The following is an 18,768-nucleotide window of genomic DNA, read 5'->3' as shown; positions in this document are numbered from 1 at the left end:
GACTCCTATTCTACCAGTCTCTAATCAAACATGGCTCTTAAAATATCTGAAAAAATGCTCCTCCTCACTCATAGAGAAAGGAAAATTAAAAACACACAAGGTCAATTTAAACCAGATTATTGACAAAATTGTGGAGGGAAATCACTCTCATGCGTTGATGGTGGGAGCATAAATTCATAGGACCCCTAGGGATGGTAATTTTGCAACATCTATCAAATTTATAACATATGTACTCAGCAATCCACTCCTAATAATTTATCCTTTTAGATTTACTTACACAGGAACAAAATGACCTATTTATAAAGGTATTTATTGCAGCATTGTTTTTAATAGTAGCAAAAAATGTGAATCAATGTACATGTCCATCAGTAGGAGACTGTTCCTAAATATGGTTCAGCCATGCAATGGAGCCTCACACACTGTAGAACAAATGAGAAGCTCTTTGTGTACAGATGGAACAGATTCTGAGATCTATTGTTAAGTGAAATGTGCAAGGTGCAGGACAGCGAATGACAGATATGACTGTGTGTAAAAATTTAGGAGGAGAAATTTTAAAATATGTACTTATATAAGAATAAAACATATTTGTAAAGATATATACACATGCAAACAAACAAACAAAAAATGCCAACATGCATTGCCCTTCAGGAAGAGAAGTAAGTGTCTAAGGAATACAGTGGTGGAAGGAAAGCTCATTTAACCCATCTTGTATCTTTTGAATTTTTAACCACGTGACTGTATGTCTCCTATTCAAAAAAGTAAACAATTTTTTTAAATTGCTTTCCCCACAGTGGGTGAGATGCAGAATAGACCAAGAGTAGGGGGAAAAATAAGTATCTTCTTTATGTATCTCTGAATTGTTTGTCATAAACGTGCATATTTTTTAAATTTAAATAACTACAATAAAGATTTTAAAAGATATATTTTTTTCCTAATTCCTAACAGAATAATTTTTACTATTCACAAAAAATGTCAACTGTTATGCTCCTAAGTTTTCAAAAAAGCTGAACTGGCTATATCTCTCTTTTCCTTAAGAATCAATTTTTCTTATTTTCCATTTGGTAAAGAGCTTTTTGTTAATTTGTTTTGTTTTGTTTTGTTTTGTTTCCTAGAGTAACTCAGTGACTAGCTCGACATCTTAGAAAGATAGTGATGCTTGAATTCAAACTTGAGATGTTTTTAGAGGTTTTAACACTGCCAATGTCAACGTTCCTTTGCACATCGCAGCATTCTGAAATGTGGTCACCCCTGGACACCCTCTGATCAGCCTCCTTAAAATGCATCAGCAAAACTTCTACATTTTCACTTTCAGTTATGAACATGGTCCTCGAAAGTTTTCTGATTCTTTAAATATTTTCAAATGTTAAATGAAGAGCAGAACAGCTGTACCAAGTCATAAGCAGCATAACTTCAAGACACTCAACTCAGTTCTTTATGAAGTGACATTTAATACAATCGCAGGAAAATGTGAATAGATAGAAACTAAATGGCCACTAAATCAACAAATAGCTCTTTTTTGGATATGTGATTATAATGTACATGAAACATCAGAAGTCTCCCATTAGACATGAACCTGGTAAAATGAAAACTGTGAGTTAGTGGCCAGTAACACCACCGTCCTAGCTAAATTCCATGGAACAGGTGAGTATGTGAGAGTTGGAGAAGCTTAAGCTTCTGCTAATGTATGAATACACCAGACAGAACCAGAATTACACATGATCATATTCTGGCCCCACACATGGACAAAATATTCTTTAAGTAAAACACTAGGGGCTAATGAGGGGGACAGGAGGCCTGTACAGAAACCCTATTTGAAAATGTCTCTTGAGCCTTGTTTGTATTAAAAACTACTTAGAACTTGGAAGAGTAATACCATGTTTCCCCGAAAATGAGACCTAGCCAGACAATCAGCTCTAATTTGTCTTTTGGAGCAAAAATTAATATAAGACCCGGTATTTTATATTATATTATATTATATTATATTATATTATATTATATTATATTATATTATATTATATTATTATACACAATCTTATAGTAAAGTAAGACTGGGTCTTATATTAATTTTTGCTCCAAAAGATGCATTAGAGCTGATTGTCCGGCTAGGTCTTATTTTCGGGGAAACAAGGTAAGATAAAACCACATCACAAGAGATGTTGTATAACTTCATCCAAAGCTCCTTAATGCAACTGGATCCTTGCCCAACACTAGTATTGCAGCCCTATCCTATTATCCAAATTCTAGAAATCATATAAAAAATTAAAAAACAGAATACATATTTTGTTGCTGCATGGTATAGATCCTTGCTGTTCGAAGTGTAGTCTATAGACCAGCAGTATCAGAATTACCTGGGAGCATAAGAGAAATGTGCAATCCCAGTTCCCCATGAGACTACGGAATTAGTCTTCATGTTAATAAGATCCTTAGGTGTGATTCACATACACAATAAAGTTTGAGAAGTGCTGCAATAGAGCATGAACACAAAAGGCAGACAGATTTACATTGAAATCATAGCTCTCGCACTTAGCTTTGTGAATGAGCAAATTATATAACCTCTTGAAGCTCTAATTTCCTCATTTTAAAAATGGAAATTATAATAGTTGGCTTATATGTTTGTTGTGACAATTAAATGAGAGCATATATGGAAAACACCAAGCAGAGTCCTAGGTACTAAGTACATGTTCTATAATATTAATGCTCTTCTACTCTTCTTCCCATTTTAAGAGGAAAGAGAAACACTAAATAAGATAAAGAAACCATACAAAGACTGCAACATTTATCATCCTACAATATTATTGAGAACTAAATTAGGACTTCAATCCATATCTAAGCTAAGTGTCTTCAGCTGATTCCATTAACACAGACTGGACCTCATGTTCTTATACGGCCATTACTAATATACTCCAGGTTGCACTTGATTTTATTTTTAATTTAATTTAATTTTATTATTAGTTTTAGGTGTACAAAACAACATAATGATTAGACATTTGCACCACTCACAAAGTGATAACCCCACCAAGTCTCCTACCCCTCTGACATCGTACATAGCTATTACAATGCCATGGTCTATATTCCCTATGCTGTACTATATACTCTGTGACTATATATATAGTCACAGAGTATATAGTACATATGTACATATGTATACATATGTATATATGTATACATATATATCAGTTATAGTGGACATTTAATATGATTTTGTATTAGTTTCAGGTGTACAGTGCAATGGTTAGGCATTTATATAATCTATGAAGTGATCCCTCCAGTAAGTCCAGTACCCATCTGATACCCTATATAGTCTTTACAACATTATTGATTATGTTCCCCATACTGTATTTCACATCCCCATGACTACTTTGTGACTATCAATTTGTGCTTTCTAATCCCTTCACCTTCTCACCCATTCCCCAACTCCCCTTCCATCTAGCAACCATTAGTTTTCTCAGGTGATTACAACTAACCAAGATATCTCTTAAGAAAGAGAAATGCCAGGACACTTGCTCTTGATATTTAGGAAATTCCGCCCCAACCCACAAGCAGGACACAAACTAAAGTTAGACTTTATCCCAACATACCTATCATCAGAAGAGGCTAACACCTCTAAGGAATATGAACTCCAAAAAAATTATGACTCCACCTTAGAAGAATAGCAACTATGAAAGAAAGGCAACAAAGTGACAATCCATGCCAGACAAAGCAAAATGAATGGACAAGACCAAAGAGTAATTTTAAATAATCTTAATAAATAGTGTTAGAGAGATAAGGAAGGATAATGCAAACCAGAAGCTGAAAAAAGGAGACATGAAGAAAAACCAAATGAACATACTAGATATACAAAGTATAACATTTAAGATAAAGTGAGTTTAATTGTAGAATGGACACAAAGTAGCATACTGTGAAGAGAAAAACAAAAGATCCAGAAGAAATAATCACCATAAACATATATTAACCAAGCAATATATCCACAAAATATATAAACCAACCAGAAGTCTAAGTAGATCTCAATCTTTGCACTTTATGATTTTAAGATACCCCTGTCAGAAACTAATAGATTAGAACCAAAATAAGTAACCAAATGGAAGAGTTAAATAATACAGTTAATTTTGAATTTATTGACATATGAAACTTTAAACCCCCAAAATAATACACATTATTTTAATACACATGTGAATATTTACAAAATAATACACATGTGAATATTTACAAAATTAACTATTCACTCAGTCACAAAGTAAGTCTCAATAAATTCCACAGAATCAACATCATGGAGATTATGTTCTCTCATTAGGATATAATAAAATTTAAAATCAACACCCAAAATAAAATTTTGAATCTCAGAAGTCCAAAAACAAAATATCATACTACTGAACAATCATTATATTGAAGAAGAAATTATAGGGAAAATTATGAAATATTTTGAGCTAAATAGTATAATAAAACATCAAAAATTTGGTATGGAACTAACACAGCACTTAAAAGGAAAGTAATAGACTTACCGTATTTATTGGAAACCAAAAAAGCATGAAAACAAATGAGCAAAACATTCAAATAAAAATAAAACCAGAAAAAGAGCAATAAGTAAACTCAGAGTCATGTGGAATGAAATAATTACAATAAGGATGAAAATCAATGAAATGGATCATTAGAAAAATAGTGAGGCTTAATAAAATCAAAAGCTGGTTCTTTGGAAAGATTAATAAGATCGATAAAGTTCTGATAAAACTGGAAAAAAGAAAATAAGCAAAATGCGGAATGAAAGGGACAAATAGCTCAGACACAATAGACATTTGAAAAAATACAGTAATGTTAACAATAATATAATAATGAATTGAGAAAAGCTAGACCAAAGGGATGATTTCTGGGAAATTATCAAATGCCAAAAACGGCACTAGAAATATAGAAAACTTGAATTTAAGTTAAAGAAACTCACTTTAGACAACACAAAAAAGATAGTGTCAGATTAAGAGAAAACATTTACATAATCTGCTGATTACATATACTCCCCAGAAACCCAAACCTAATTCCGCAAATTCTTGTATAAGAATCCTCCATGCGGCCCCTTAGTGGAAGTGCATCATTGTTGAATAACACCCAGTGGCCTATCTTCAGCATTTTGTGTAAGTGATATGTGGTGGATGAATGCTATGAAGCAACAAACTAGAACAGCATATAGTAATGTGGACAGATGATAAAAATATATTGTTGAAAGAAACATGCAAGAAAGAAAATCGGACCTATCATACAATAGCATTTACATAAATTTTACAACATTCACAAAACTAAATACTATGCGCATTTCAGTGGTACATACATAGCTAAGTGCATGTATCACATATGCACTTCTATCCCACACATTACACTGGGTGCCTTTAAGAGGAAGGGAGGGAGATGGTGATGAGAGGCAGTAAACTGGGAGACATGCAGGAGTGTGGAGAGAGATGGCAATGTGTTCATCGTGTTTCCTGGTCAATGTGAAACCTTCTTGCACTCTGCATATGATATATGGATTTAAATTCAGCAAGACAAGCTGACTCTGCTCAGAGACTGAGGGCAGTTTGCACATCCCAGAAGGATGAACAGCAAGGCAAGAACAATTAGGGAACCCCCAGCCTCAGAGCTGAAGGATGAATACTGGACATGGTAAATTAGAAGATAAAACCGGTGTGATACAAAAATTATAAAGATGCGGTCTTTTCCCCTGCTTCCTGGCAAAAAAAAAGCTCTAAAACCTTTGGTATCTCCTAAATTAATAAGAGTGACGTTTGTATGCTAACAAGATGACTCCTGGCTAGGTCTTTAGATAGCTCGAAGGTGAGGGCTGGTCACCAGACAAACCAAGCCATCATTGAAGTGTTGGAACTTTCAGCCAATCCACCTCACCCAAACCCCACCTAAAAGGTGGGGCGAGGGGCTGATGATTGACTTCAGTCACGAATGGCCAACAATTTAATCAATCATATTTGTATCCACATAGTGAAACCTCCATGAAAACCCCTAATGATGCAGCTTGGAGAGCTTCCAGTTTATTGAACACACTGATATGCTGGGAAGTCGGCTCACCCGGAAGGAGAGCATGGAAGGGACACCCCACCTCACCCGCATGCATTGCCCCATGCATCCCCTCCATTTGAATGTGCCTGAGTTACATCCTTTATAATACACCAGAAAACATAAGGAAATTATTTTCTTGAGTTCTAGGAGTTGTTCCAGCAAATTATTAAACCCCCAGTTTAGCTGGTTCATCAGAAATATCAGAGGCCCAGAACTTGCAATTGGCATCTAAAGTAAACTGAGGGATCTGACACTAACTCCAAGTCAATAGTACCAAAATTGAATTGAAAATACTGGGCACCCAATTGGTGTCAGAGAATTGGAGAAGTGGTGACAGAGGGAACCACAGAACCAGCCAGATCAGTAATTGGTGGTTAAGGAATGAAGGATTTGCCAACTTCCTGTGATAATCTCCAAATAAAAATACTTTGATATTATTTTATGTCAATTAAATATATGAATGAAACCCAGGGCTGTCAAGTGATGGTGTGTTTTGAAAATCTCTACCAGTCCCAAATATGTAACACAAAGGTGTAACACAACAAAGTGGGATAATCTTAAAATTCTAATTCCCTTCCCTTTGTGGCAGCAATAAGAGGCATGAGAGCTAGTTATTAAGTAATGCACGCTCCCCAGTTCCCCAAATCAGTTTCCACTGGGTTGGACAGGCTTTTCTTCTGACCAGACATTTCACTAATTCTATCTGCATACTTTTCCACTGGATACAGAAATAGCAAATATTAACGGGTCTAATGCTGATAGAATAGTTTGTTTTTTTGTTTTTTATTTTTTGTTTTTTCTCAAGCTGCTTTCATAATAGCAAAATTCCCTCTCCACATCTCAGTCTGGAAAACCTGGTCTTGGCCCAGATTTGTACATTTACTTAATGACCAGGTGGGCTGAAGCCTGCTAATCAAGCAATGAAATTTGGGGGGCTGCCATTATAACTATAAAGATACTCTATCTACCTAAAAATTATGTCCTCTTCTAACTCCATAGGAATTCAGTCATAAGAAAACAAAGCAAATATTATGTTATACAAGTTATAAAATGCAGGCTGCAAACACAGGTGTACAAAATGCAACTTTATTATTCCATAATCATTTAATGTCTAGTTTGTGCTCCCAATTCTCCAAAGTCAACTTGGGGTTGTGTCAGAATTCCAGGGGTCTGAGGCAAATGTTAGACATTAGAGAAGGTTGTGACCGCCCCAGTGCTATTTTTCTCACATGCATCTTCTGAGACATCAGCATCTCAGGGAGCAGGTGGGATGCACGGGCCATCAGGACATGACAGCTCATGCTGAGGAATACCCTGTACTGGCACACATGACCCCTTCAGGTCCAGCTGTGATCACTGCTATTTCCAAGCCACCCTAGAAGGCACAAGAGTCATTCTGCTGGAGGCCAGTGAACTCACTGCCATTGACAATGATGTCATCTAATTCAAACATTACTCTCCTCCCCAGAACTCAATCTGGCTGTAGAGGGTGCAGTTCACTGGCCCATGTGGGAATCAAACTGGGGTCCTTGTTGTTAGGAGGCCAATACTCCAACCACCTGAACCACCTGGCCACCTCAATCCTCCCCAGAACTCTAACCCAGAAAACAGGCCACAGGGTTTCTGTCTTTGGGAAACTACAGACCTATATCCCACTCACTTCTCCATTATTCCTCTTCTCCCCTCTCCCCATCAGCTGAAGAGAATGTCTTCTGCTTGAGAGTCCAGGAAGCCTGCTCTCCTTCATGGTGCTTCTTTTCAACATTCTATCCATGCCCAATACCCAAAATTGCCCCCACTATCCTGAGAAAAGGAAGCCACTTAGAGCCTTTTTGCTCTGCTTTCCAGCCTGCTGAGAACTTCCCCTGAAGAAGTGAGCACAGGGGAGGATCTTGCTTGAACGGAGCAGGGAGAATGCGAGCCCCAGAAAAAGGGGAGAGGGAATAGGGGACTTCCAGGAGAATGAATACAAGCTTCCCTCTCAAAAGTGTTATTCCACATTATCACTGCCTCTCCCTAGATAACTCATTGTGCTCTGCTTCTAAAATAGTCCCATGCTCAGATAAGCCCTTTATGGACAATGATGGCCAAGAAGAGGAGCCGGCGTGTCACAGAATACTGAATTTAAGTCATAAACTGAAAACTGTTAAAGATTAGTCAAAGAGTCCTTCGTATTCCAAGCCACACCACTGGCACATCATTTGCATTCTAAAATGTATACTTGCTAGGATGAGACTCAGCTGTCAATATCCCAAATGAGATTGCTGTTTTTCAACACTAAACATGAAGGAATTATACTAAAACTTCCATCTAATCCAGTGGGACAGAAATACCGAGGTTGGTACTTGTTCTAAGTTTACAAAGATGTGAAAACTCAAGATAGAGTACATTGGTTAGGACTCATTTAAGGTGGCACTGGCAGAACTCATACTGGCTGAAAGCCTAAGAAATTTATTTTTCATGTGACTGATATGGACAGTGACAATGCAGGTTTCTCCTGAAATCATAATGTCAACACAGTTGAGGCTGTGTTTCTCTGAGTGTATGTCACCTCTGGCCTCTTTCTTGGGTCAGCTTCCTCCCCCAAATTGTTGCTAGGGCTGTGTTCATTCACTCCACAAATATTTGTTAAGCATCTCTAACATGCCAGGCATTGCTCACTGTTCCGGGGGTATAGAAGTAAACTTGTGAGATAAAGAATACATTCTGGTAGGAGAGATGCATAACAAATACTGGGGGGAAAAACAGACATAAAATATGGTGTTAGGTTGATAAGCACTTTGAATAAAAATAAAATGGGGGGAAAAAGGAATGCTACTTTAGCCAACGTGATCAAAGAAGTCCTCTCTGATAAATAAAAATATTTCATCTGGGTCCTAATTAAAGCGAGGCAGAGAACACGATAAGACTTATAGTGAAAGGGTCTCAAGCAGCAGGACTATCCACTGCAGAGACCCAAGAAGAAGAAACTGTGTTGTATGCTGGAGGAATAGTAAGGGAGCCAGTGTAGTTGGAGTCCTCTGAGCAAGAAGGAGACCAGTGTAAATGGGGAGCGGTAAGAAGACATAGACATGATGGCAGGGTTTCGGTAGGAATGGTGCCGATATGGGATATTCATAGACGGGTGACAGGAAGCCATTGGAAGTTTGAGCAGGGGAGCGTCAGACGAGATCTAAAGGACCTCATGATATACAGTATAGTCAGTAGGGATGTAAGAGCAGAAGTGAGGAGTACATGTAGGGGGTGAATTGGGTTGAATATAGGCCCCCAAAAAGATATGTCTAAGTCCTAACCCCTGGAACCTGTGAATGTGACCTTATTTGGAAAAACAGTCTTTGCAGTTATAATTAAATTAAGGATATCAAGATGAGATCATCCTGGATATTGGACAGTTGTCTTATAAGCGAAAGTCAAAGGCAGACTTGACACACAGAGACAGAGAAGAACGCATGGAAAGGCTGAGGCAGAGATTGGAGTCACGCTGCCACAGACCAAGGATCACATAGGATCACTCAAAGCTGAAAGCAGCAAGGAAGGATTCAGAGAAAAAATGTTTGTGGTGTTAAGCCATGAAATTTGTGGTAATTTGTTACAGAAGGCCTTAGAAACTAGCACAGGAGCTGTTACAGTATCCAAGGCAAGAGATCCTGGTGGCTTGGATGAGGATGATAGAGGTGAGGACAGTGAGACATAGTCAGTCGGGCTTACAATTGAGAATAGTTTCCCAGAAATAATAGGACTCACTACTCTACTCTCTTCCCACAGTCATCAAGCTGAAGTTCTGACTTTCATTGTGAGCCATTCTAGTCATAAGACCTCCCTGAGTCAGATGGATGCCATGCAATGAAGGGCACAGGCCTGTGTTGTACACCTGAGATGAACACTGTGTCCTACAGCTATTTCATCTTTCCCAAAAGAACACAAATTGATCTCAACAATTTGCCTCTTTTAAAGGCAGCCCATAACCCTCAGGGCATACTGACCCCATCTCCTCCAGGACAGATCCAAGTCAGTCACAGATGGAGGTTCCCACCAATGTGCGATAGAAATGACTACTTTGAGTGACAAGTCACTGACCTCCTCAGCAATCACAACAGCCAGGTGGACCTGAATCAATTACAGCCCCCAGAACCAGTCACGTCTAGCTCCAAGCCTTCTAGCCTCATTCTTGCCCTGGGCTACCCTGAAATACTCTCATTTCAAATATGCGCCTTGATGTGAAAAAGAAAATGGGACAGCTAATAATTCCCCACTCTGCCTGTAATTTGTTTAAGAAGAACCCAAACCTAAGCCAATGAGTTCATGAGCTCATAGCATTCGCTGGGTAACTGTTACTGGTCTGGGGTGACCTTGTTATCAAGTGGAAAAATGATCTCTTCTCTCTCTCTCTCTCTCTCTCTCTCTCTCTCTCTCTCTCTCGCTCGCTCTCGCTCTCGCTCTCTCTCGCTCTGTCTCTCTCAACCTGAACAAGGAAATATGTGCTCCTGCTTCTACCAGCAGCCACCTTGTGATTCAAAGCAACCAGCCAGAGGTAAGTTACACATGGAGAATGGAGGAAGATACAGAAATAGACCTGGAGCCCTGATCATCCATGCCTTCAGCTCACACTTCCACTCTGGATTTTCAGCTATGAAACTAACAAATTCCCATATTTTAAGCATGTTTGAATTAGATTTCCGATAACTTGCACTTCAACATATCTAGTACCTTTCCCAGAACCATAGTGGCTTAGCCTAATCAGGAGTCACTTCTTAACCAGGATGGAAGGGGGCAGTCAATCTCGTTTAAACCACATGGCTAAAATATCCACATTGTTGTGGATTAATTTGTATAATTTTTACATGACACATTATTTTATCACATTTTTTTTTCAATTGAGTGAAGGAAAGCATGGACTTGGAAGCAATAGTTATTTCGGCATATCTGAAAAATATTGGGAATAACAGAGGTAACACTATTGAATCTCCAAATTCTAATTCTTTAAGGAACAGATCTAGCTGATCTCTTTAGAAATATCAGCACCGGATCTATCAAAAATTCAATATACAAAGTGAGTACCTTCATTTTGATAGATGCAACAGTTGTTTTTCTGGCTAATAACCTGGGAAAACAATCAAGGCAGTAAAGCCTTCAATGGCAGAACAAACGAACCAGCAAATACTGAGCCACCAGCAGCCTATTTGACATAATTCCCCATCCTCAAGCCACTTATTCCTGTTTAGGCACAGAATGAGGTTTAGAGACTTCCTACTCAAAGCACCACAGACCCCATGCTGCTCTGGAAAGGAAGGTCCAGCAGACGCCACAGACTAGCCACTCACTGACCAATTCAGCTCACAGACATTCTTCTTTTACATGTACAGTATATATTATTTAAATTATTATTTTTGAGCCCACATTTAAAACCAGATTATTTAAAAATCTAGATTTCCAATTTCTCTTTAAAATTTGGAAGCTCAGTTGTAGTGGAGTCCATATTGCCATGGGAACAATTTGCTAGTGTGAGCACACACGGTCCAGTTTGCTGTGCTCCCTGCTAGTCCCCATTATGCTCTCTAATTCCCCATCTATTTTTTCTCTTTAGCCCCTGTAGGCATTTGAGTTTGTGACCCAGATCTAGAGGTTGCTGGGTGGTCAGAACCACTGCCACATCTTTGTAATGTTGGGAAGCATTTCCTCTTACCACCAGAGCTCCTACAACATTTGGTCAATGTTGTCACTATCACAATGATCTCAGAATTCCTTTTCATCCCTGTTAACCTAGATGAGTTGAGTCTTTGCAACATAAAGCATTCTTACTGATACCCTGAAGAAGATAGTTTCCATGAGCCCCCATGGGGCCTAACATTGGGAATGAAGCTTCCATGATATGTTACTCGTGCTGTGATAATCCATCACAGCCTCGGTGGGAAACACGTTCCTACTCTTATCATTTCTGCCCAGTACCTGGTGCTATAGGGGTATGATTTCCTTCCCTGTAACAACACAGATCCTAGAAAGGAAATTAGCACTCTTGACAAGGGGGAGTCACGGAACGAATCCAGAAGGACCAAACAGAAGGATCATGTACACTCAAGAAATAAAATATGTCTTTCCTAATTTTTCATATCAGTTTCCCTTCCCTAACAAATACATGGACCCTTAAACTGGCAGGTTTGGTTTCTCCTCTTTTGAGGGCCCAAGCTACAGCTTTCACATTTACTCTTTTTATTTTGTTTTTTTACATGAAAACAAAATTATTATTTTTATTTTTTACATGAAATTCTATAAATAATCAAAGGCAGTGATCATGACCACTTTGAAAATGAGAACTTTGGGATAGAGCCATCAGTTCGTTCATCCATGACCCCATTTCTTAGCAGGAGAAGCCATATCAGAAGTGAGTTCTGCAGAATCCTGTTCTATTGGTCTTCCCACTGAATCATGCCATGGTGACTCACTCCATCCCCTCTTAGAACTACTATACTGCTGTTACTGCTTTGTATCTAAATAGTGACACAGAAGGGAAAGAAATATGATTTTTTTAAAGCAAAGAATGATGAAAGTTTGCCTTCTTTCCAAAATGCCCGATTCAATAACAAAACACTAAAGTATATGGATGTGCCATACTTTACATATGGAAATAATGCACCTGAAACTTTTTATGGAGGCAAGTGCTTTAAGTTACATTTTTATGGTGGTGTCAAATTGCCTTGACTTAGCCATTCTATATTACCTTATCAGAGGCATTGGTATAGCAGAGTTTAGGAGCACTATTTAAGGTATAAACTGACAACACCAGTCCTTTAACATAATGGTTTAATAAACTTGACCAGTCATCAATGTAACATTGATCAAATTTGTAAGCAAAGATGAGTTAGAATAGGGAGCAAAACTAATAATATTTATTTAGGTCTAGGGAAAACTTAAGAGAAAAAGAGCAGTCATTCACATCAACATTCGTTCATAACTTTGATACAATTACTACTGACCACTGGAATGATGGCGATATGTACGACAGAAAGAAGAGAAGCCACTGAGGGAGGTCAAAATCTAGGTCTTAGATTTCAATTATATCTCAATAGCACTGTCATTTTATATGGAGTGGAGGACATTGGCTGGAAATGACTACTTGGTTAAAGATTAATTCTAATACAAAAAATTGCCATAGAATTAACAAACTATCCAATTTTAGTATGATTTCTAAGACAGTTTCCTTCTGTGACACCACATTCAAAGATCCATAAAGCAGCCTTTTTTGGATTTATTTCACATTCCACTAGCATATCCTACAGTGTTCAAAGGAGCAACAGCCAGAATTGGCACAGTGGTTTCCGATATTTTCCTTGTATCCGAGGAGAAACAGGTTGTAAAGTTCTCATCAAATGCTGTCCTTACAGGAGCATGAGACAGAGATGCGGGGAAAGAAGGCACTTCCTGCCAGTCTCCTCTCCCTCTCCACCAGCCCTCATGCACCTGCAGTGACCGCCAAACCCCAGAGGCTGGAATCAACATGGAGAGAATCCAATTAATATTTGTGAGTAGACAAAGTAAAATCTTCATAAAAATATAAGAGCAACCTGGATTCATGCTTTTTAGTGGGGGAAAAAATCTTCAGGATAATTGACTAATATATGACAAGCTGCAGCTGGTTTGCCTCCTGCTGGAACCTGGGTTTGCCCCGTGCAGAGAAAACCCTAAGAACTCATTCAAATATGTCACTCATCCCTCTTGTGACTGCTTTCACTAAATAGTTGGGGTAGAGAGGCTCTTGAATGGTCCTTTTCTTTGTTCCATCAAGTCATTCTGCATTTGCAATATTGAGTAATTTTCAAATGAGTGGATTTTAACTTTTTACCTAAGTTAAGAGTCATAGAGAACTATAACTTGGGACAAATGTAACTTTCCTGGAATTAGTCTAGCAACTGACCAGGTGCTCTTCTGCCCTTTTCACACCTCTTTATTATGATCCCCTAGAAATAGAAAGTCTTGGGGTACAGAGGCAAGTTCAGAGTTTTCCCATAACCACGGATGAAAATCAACAGGACGAGGAGGCCTGAGGGAGACAGCAAGACTACTATGGCTTTAAAAAGCATAGAGCTGACCATATACATTAAGATAATGAAGAAAAGGAAAGAGAAAGAGTAACATAAAGGTATCAGGGGCCCTATGTGAGTTCAGCTAAAATACTGAAGATTTCCCATGAGACCTAAAATTTGAAAGATTAAATGCATTTATGGAAGAGTGAAAAAAAAAAAAATAAAACCATCATACATGACTAGTAGCAAGGGACAGAAGTGCAGAGATAAGCCCAGAGTGTTGTAGTCCAGTGTGGCCACACATGCTGAATTGGAAGAACTGAGCTACGAGTGTCCTTACAGCAAGGAATTTTTTTTTAATTTGCAATCCCTCACAAACTGATACTTTCGTAAACTAAATTTAAAAAGAATTATTAGAAAAACAATGATGTGCTTAGATGCTGTGACAATGCCAGATTTCCATAAAAGTGTGAAACACTTGCTCTTGATTTCTCTACTGATCTCATCTCAGACCAGTAACGCATAGTTCAAAGGTGAGCAGTGGTCTGTGGATCACACGTGGAATAGCACTGGCTTGATCCACAGAGACCCAACACAAAGGATTACACATGCAATGCATCCTTCAATTTGGCAGACGTAAGATTCCATGGAAAGACCTTTCAAAGGTAGAAATCCTGGGTCCCATTTCCCCATAAAATTCTGGGTACTTGAAACAAAGATAAAGCTATAAAGTTGGGGGGAAGGTGGTGGTAGAGAAGATAAAGGGACACATATGCTTGCCCCTAGGCAAGAACAACAAAAGCAAAAAGAAACAAATGGGACTACATCCAACTAAAAGCTTTTCACAGCAAAGATAATCACCAGCAAAATGCAAAGACAGCCACTGAGTGGGAGAAAATATTTGCAAATGACATACCCAAAAAGGGGTTAACATCCAAAATATATAAATAACTCATATAACTCAACATCAAAAAAACTAACAACCTGATTTAAAAATGGGCAGATGACCTGAATAACATTTCTCCAAAGAAATGCAGATGGCCAACAGGCATATGAAAGGATGTTCAACATCACTAATCATCCAGGAAATGCAAATTAAAACCACAATGAGATATCTACCTCATAGCTGTCAGAGCAGCTATTATCAAAAAGATAACAAATAAAAAGTGTTGGAGAGGATGTGGAGAAAAAGGAACCCTCATGCATTACTGGTGGGAGTGTAGAATGTTGACGCCAAGGTGGAAAACAGTATAGACGTTCCTCAAAATATTAAAACTAGAACTGCCATATGACGCTGCAATTCCACTTCTGGACATTTGTCCAAAGAAAATGAAAACACTAAAAAAGATGAAGATCCACCAAAAAGCTATTAGAAACAATCAATGAATACAGTAAAGTTGCTGGCTACAAAATCAATGTACAAAATTCCATTGCATTCCTATACACTAAAAATGAAATCTCAGAAAAAGAAATACAAAAAACAATTCCTTTTGCAATTGCAGCAAAAAGAATAAAATACCTATGAATAAACTTAACCAAGGATGTGAAGGACCTGTATGCTGAAAACTATAAGATATTTTTGAAAGAAATTGAAGAAGACACAAAGAAATGGAAAGACATTCCATGCTCATGGATTGGAAGAATCAACATAGTTAAAATGGCCATATTACACAAAGCAATATACAGATTTAATGCAATCCCCATCAAAATCCCAATGGCATTTTTTAAAGAAATGGAACAAAAAATCTTCAGATTTGTTTGGAACCACAAAAGACCCCGAATAGCCAAAGCAATCTTAAGAAAAAAGAACAATACTGGAGGTATCACACTCCCTGACTTTAGCTTGTATTACAGGGTACAATAATCAAAACAGCATGGTATTGGCAGAAAAACAGACAAATAGACCAATGGAATAGAATTAAGAACCCAGAAATTAAACCACATAAATATGGACAGATAATTTTTGACAAAGAAGCTAAAATCTTACAATGGAGGAAAGATAGCCTCTTCAATAAATGGTGCTGGGAGAATTGGATAGCCATGTGCAAAGAGTGAAACTGGACTGCTATCTGTCACCATGTACCAAAATTAATTCAAAATGGATCAAAGACGTAATCATAAGACCTGACACAATAAACTGCATAGAAGAAAACATAGGTACTAAACTTATGGACCTTAGGTTCAAAGAGCATTTTATGACTTTGACTCCAAAGGCAATGGAAGTAAAAGCTAAATAAACAAATGGGACTATGTGAAACTTAAAAGCTTCTGCACAGCAAAAGAAACTATCAACAAAATAAAGAGGCAACCAACTGAATGGGAGAAGATTTTTGCAAACAGTGCCTCCGATAAGGGGCTAACATCCAAAACATACAAGGAACTCATGAAATTCAACAACAACAAAACAAACAACCCATTTGAAAAATGGGCAGACGACCTGAAGAGACATTTCTCCAAAGAGGACATACAAATGGCAAATAAACATATGAAAAAATGCTCAATATCACTAATCATCAGAGAAATGCAAATATAAACCACAATGAGCTATCACCTCACCCCAGTCAGAATGGCTATCATCAACAAGACAAATAGTAACAAGTGTTGGAGAGGCTGTGGAGAAAAAGGAACCCTCATACACTGTTGGTGGGAATGCAGACTGGTGCAGCCATTGTGGAAGGCAGTGTGAAGTTTCCTCAAAAAATTACAAATAGAATTACCCTATGACCCAGCAATCCCTCTCCTGGGTATCTACCCAAAAAATCTGAAAACATTTATACATAAAGACACGTGTGTTCCAATGTTCATTGCAACTTTATTTACGGTGGCCAAGACATGGAAACAACAAAAATGTCCTTAGATAGATGAATGGATAAAGAAGTTGTGGTATATATACACAATGGAATACTATTCGGTGGTAAGAAAAGATGATATAGGAACATTTGTCACAACATGGATGGATCTTGAGAGTATAATGCTAAGCGAAATAAGTCAGACAGAAAAAGTAGAGAACCCTATGATTTCACTGATATGTGGTATATAAACCAAAAACAACTAAAGAACAAGACAAACAAATGAGAAACAAAAACTCATAGATACAGACAATAGTTTAGTGGTTACCAGAGAGTTAAGGGGGTTGAGGGGTGGGAGATGAGGGTAAGGGGGATCAAATATATGGTGATGGAAGGAGAACTGACTCTGGGTGGTGAACACACAATGTGATTTATAGATGATGTAATACAGAATTGTACACCTGAAATCTATGTAATTTTACTAACAAATGTTACCCTAATAAATTTTAAAAATAAATAAATAAAAAATAAACAGAAAAGAAAAGAAAAATAAGCACTGCCCTACGTTCACTGCAGCAATATTTACAATAGCCAAGATAGGGAACCAACCTAGGTGTCCGTTAACAGGTGAACAGATAAAGAAGTTATACACACATACACACAAACACACACACAAACACAAACACACACACACATACCTATCTACAATGGAATACTATTCAACCATTAAAAAGAATAAAAGCTTGCCATTTGCAACATGGATGGACCTAGAGAATATTATGCTGAATGAAATGTCAGACAGAGAAAGACAAATACCATATGACTTTACTTGTATGTGGAATCAAAAATAAAAAAGAAGTAAAACAAAACACAAACAGATTCATAGATAGAGAACAAACTGATGGTTGCCAGAGGAGAGGGCTATGAGGATGGGTGAAAAAGGTGAGAGGGAATAAGCAGAACAAACTTCCAGTTGCAAACTAAGTAAGTCTTAGGGATGTAATGTACAGCACAGGGAATACAGTCAATAATATAATTTGTATTGCGACTGATGGTTATTGGACATGTGCTGATCACATTGTAAAATATATAAATGTAGTACCACTGTGTTGCATACCTGAAACTAATGTAATATGGTGTGTCAAATATACTTTACATTTTTAAAATAAGTTAATTATGTTTTAAAAGTATAAATAGTAGGTGAGTAATGAGAAGAGTGCCCATAACAATAACTGTGGGGGCAGAGGGAGATCACCACGGAAATTGTCTGGGTGGTGGTTTGTCTAGTACCTGGCCTAAAGCCACCGTTTGAGCCTCCCTGATTCAGAGCAAGTTAGCGTTGCCCAATAAATGAGGACACCATCATCAATATAGACGCCACCATCAATATCTGCCAGGAGGCTGAAAAGAGGGCTCAGCTTATTACATTTACTCAAGAAGTTACCCATCATTGCCCTGTATCTATTTTCCTGATATCTTGAGTCACATGTTGTCTTTTAATTTTACTTATGTGTTTTGAAAGCTTCGCAGCTTCTCCGTTTATTAAATCTTCTTTCTGCTTCTTCCCAGAAGCTCCTCTTTAAAAACACATAAACAGTTCAATGTGAAAATTAGCTGTGGGTTGATTTATAATTCATCCTGGAAGAGAAGCTTTTAAAAATACGGAGAGAATTAAGCTGAGAGTTAGGCTTGAGATGTACGTGCCTCCCTCGGCTTTTGAATTAGAAGTGTTTAATGGGAACATAGACACTAGGGCTGTGGGTAGTGGATAAAATCTATTGGCCCTGCTGATACTAAACATTCCAGCTGCGAGTGGAATTCATTTTGGAATACATAAAGTGAATGAGCCTGGACAGACTTTGAAGCACAGTTAAAAGACCTGGCCTCTCCCTACCTTCATCAGTCCA

At 37.9% G+C, this 18,768-nt stretch overlaps 1 pseudogene across 1 annotated transcript in view; it reads left to right on the top strand.

Annotated features, from left to right (window-relative positions):
* LOC308501862 (elongation factor 1-beta-like) overlaps window positions 1–18,768 on the top strand; it is a 118,368-nt pseudogene that overhangs the window by 18,593 nt on the left and 81,007 nt on the right. Inside the window, exon 3 of the transcript in view lies at window positions 9,650–9,728. The product of the transcript in view is annotated as an elongation factor 1-beta-like (transcript). The remainder of the gene's footprint in view (window positions 1–9,649; window positions 9,729–18,768) is intronic.

Source organism: Rhinolophus hipposideros (assembly GCF_964194185.1).
Source record: "Rhinolophus hipposideros genome assembly, chromosome: 9".
Classification (NCBI taxonomy): Eukaryota; Metazoa; Chordata; class Mammalia; order Chiroptera; family Rhinolophidae; genus Rhinolophus; species Rhinolophus hipposideros.
This window is presented reverse-complemented; position numbering and strand designations above follow the sequence as displayed.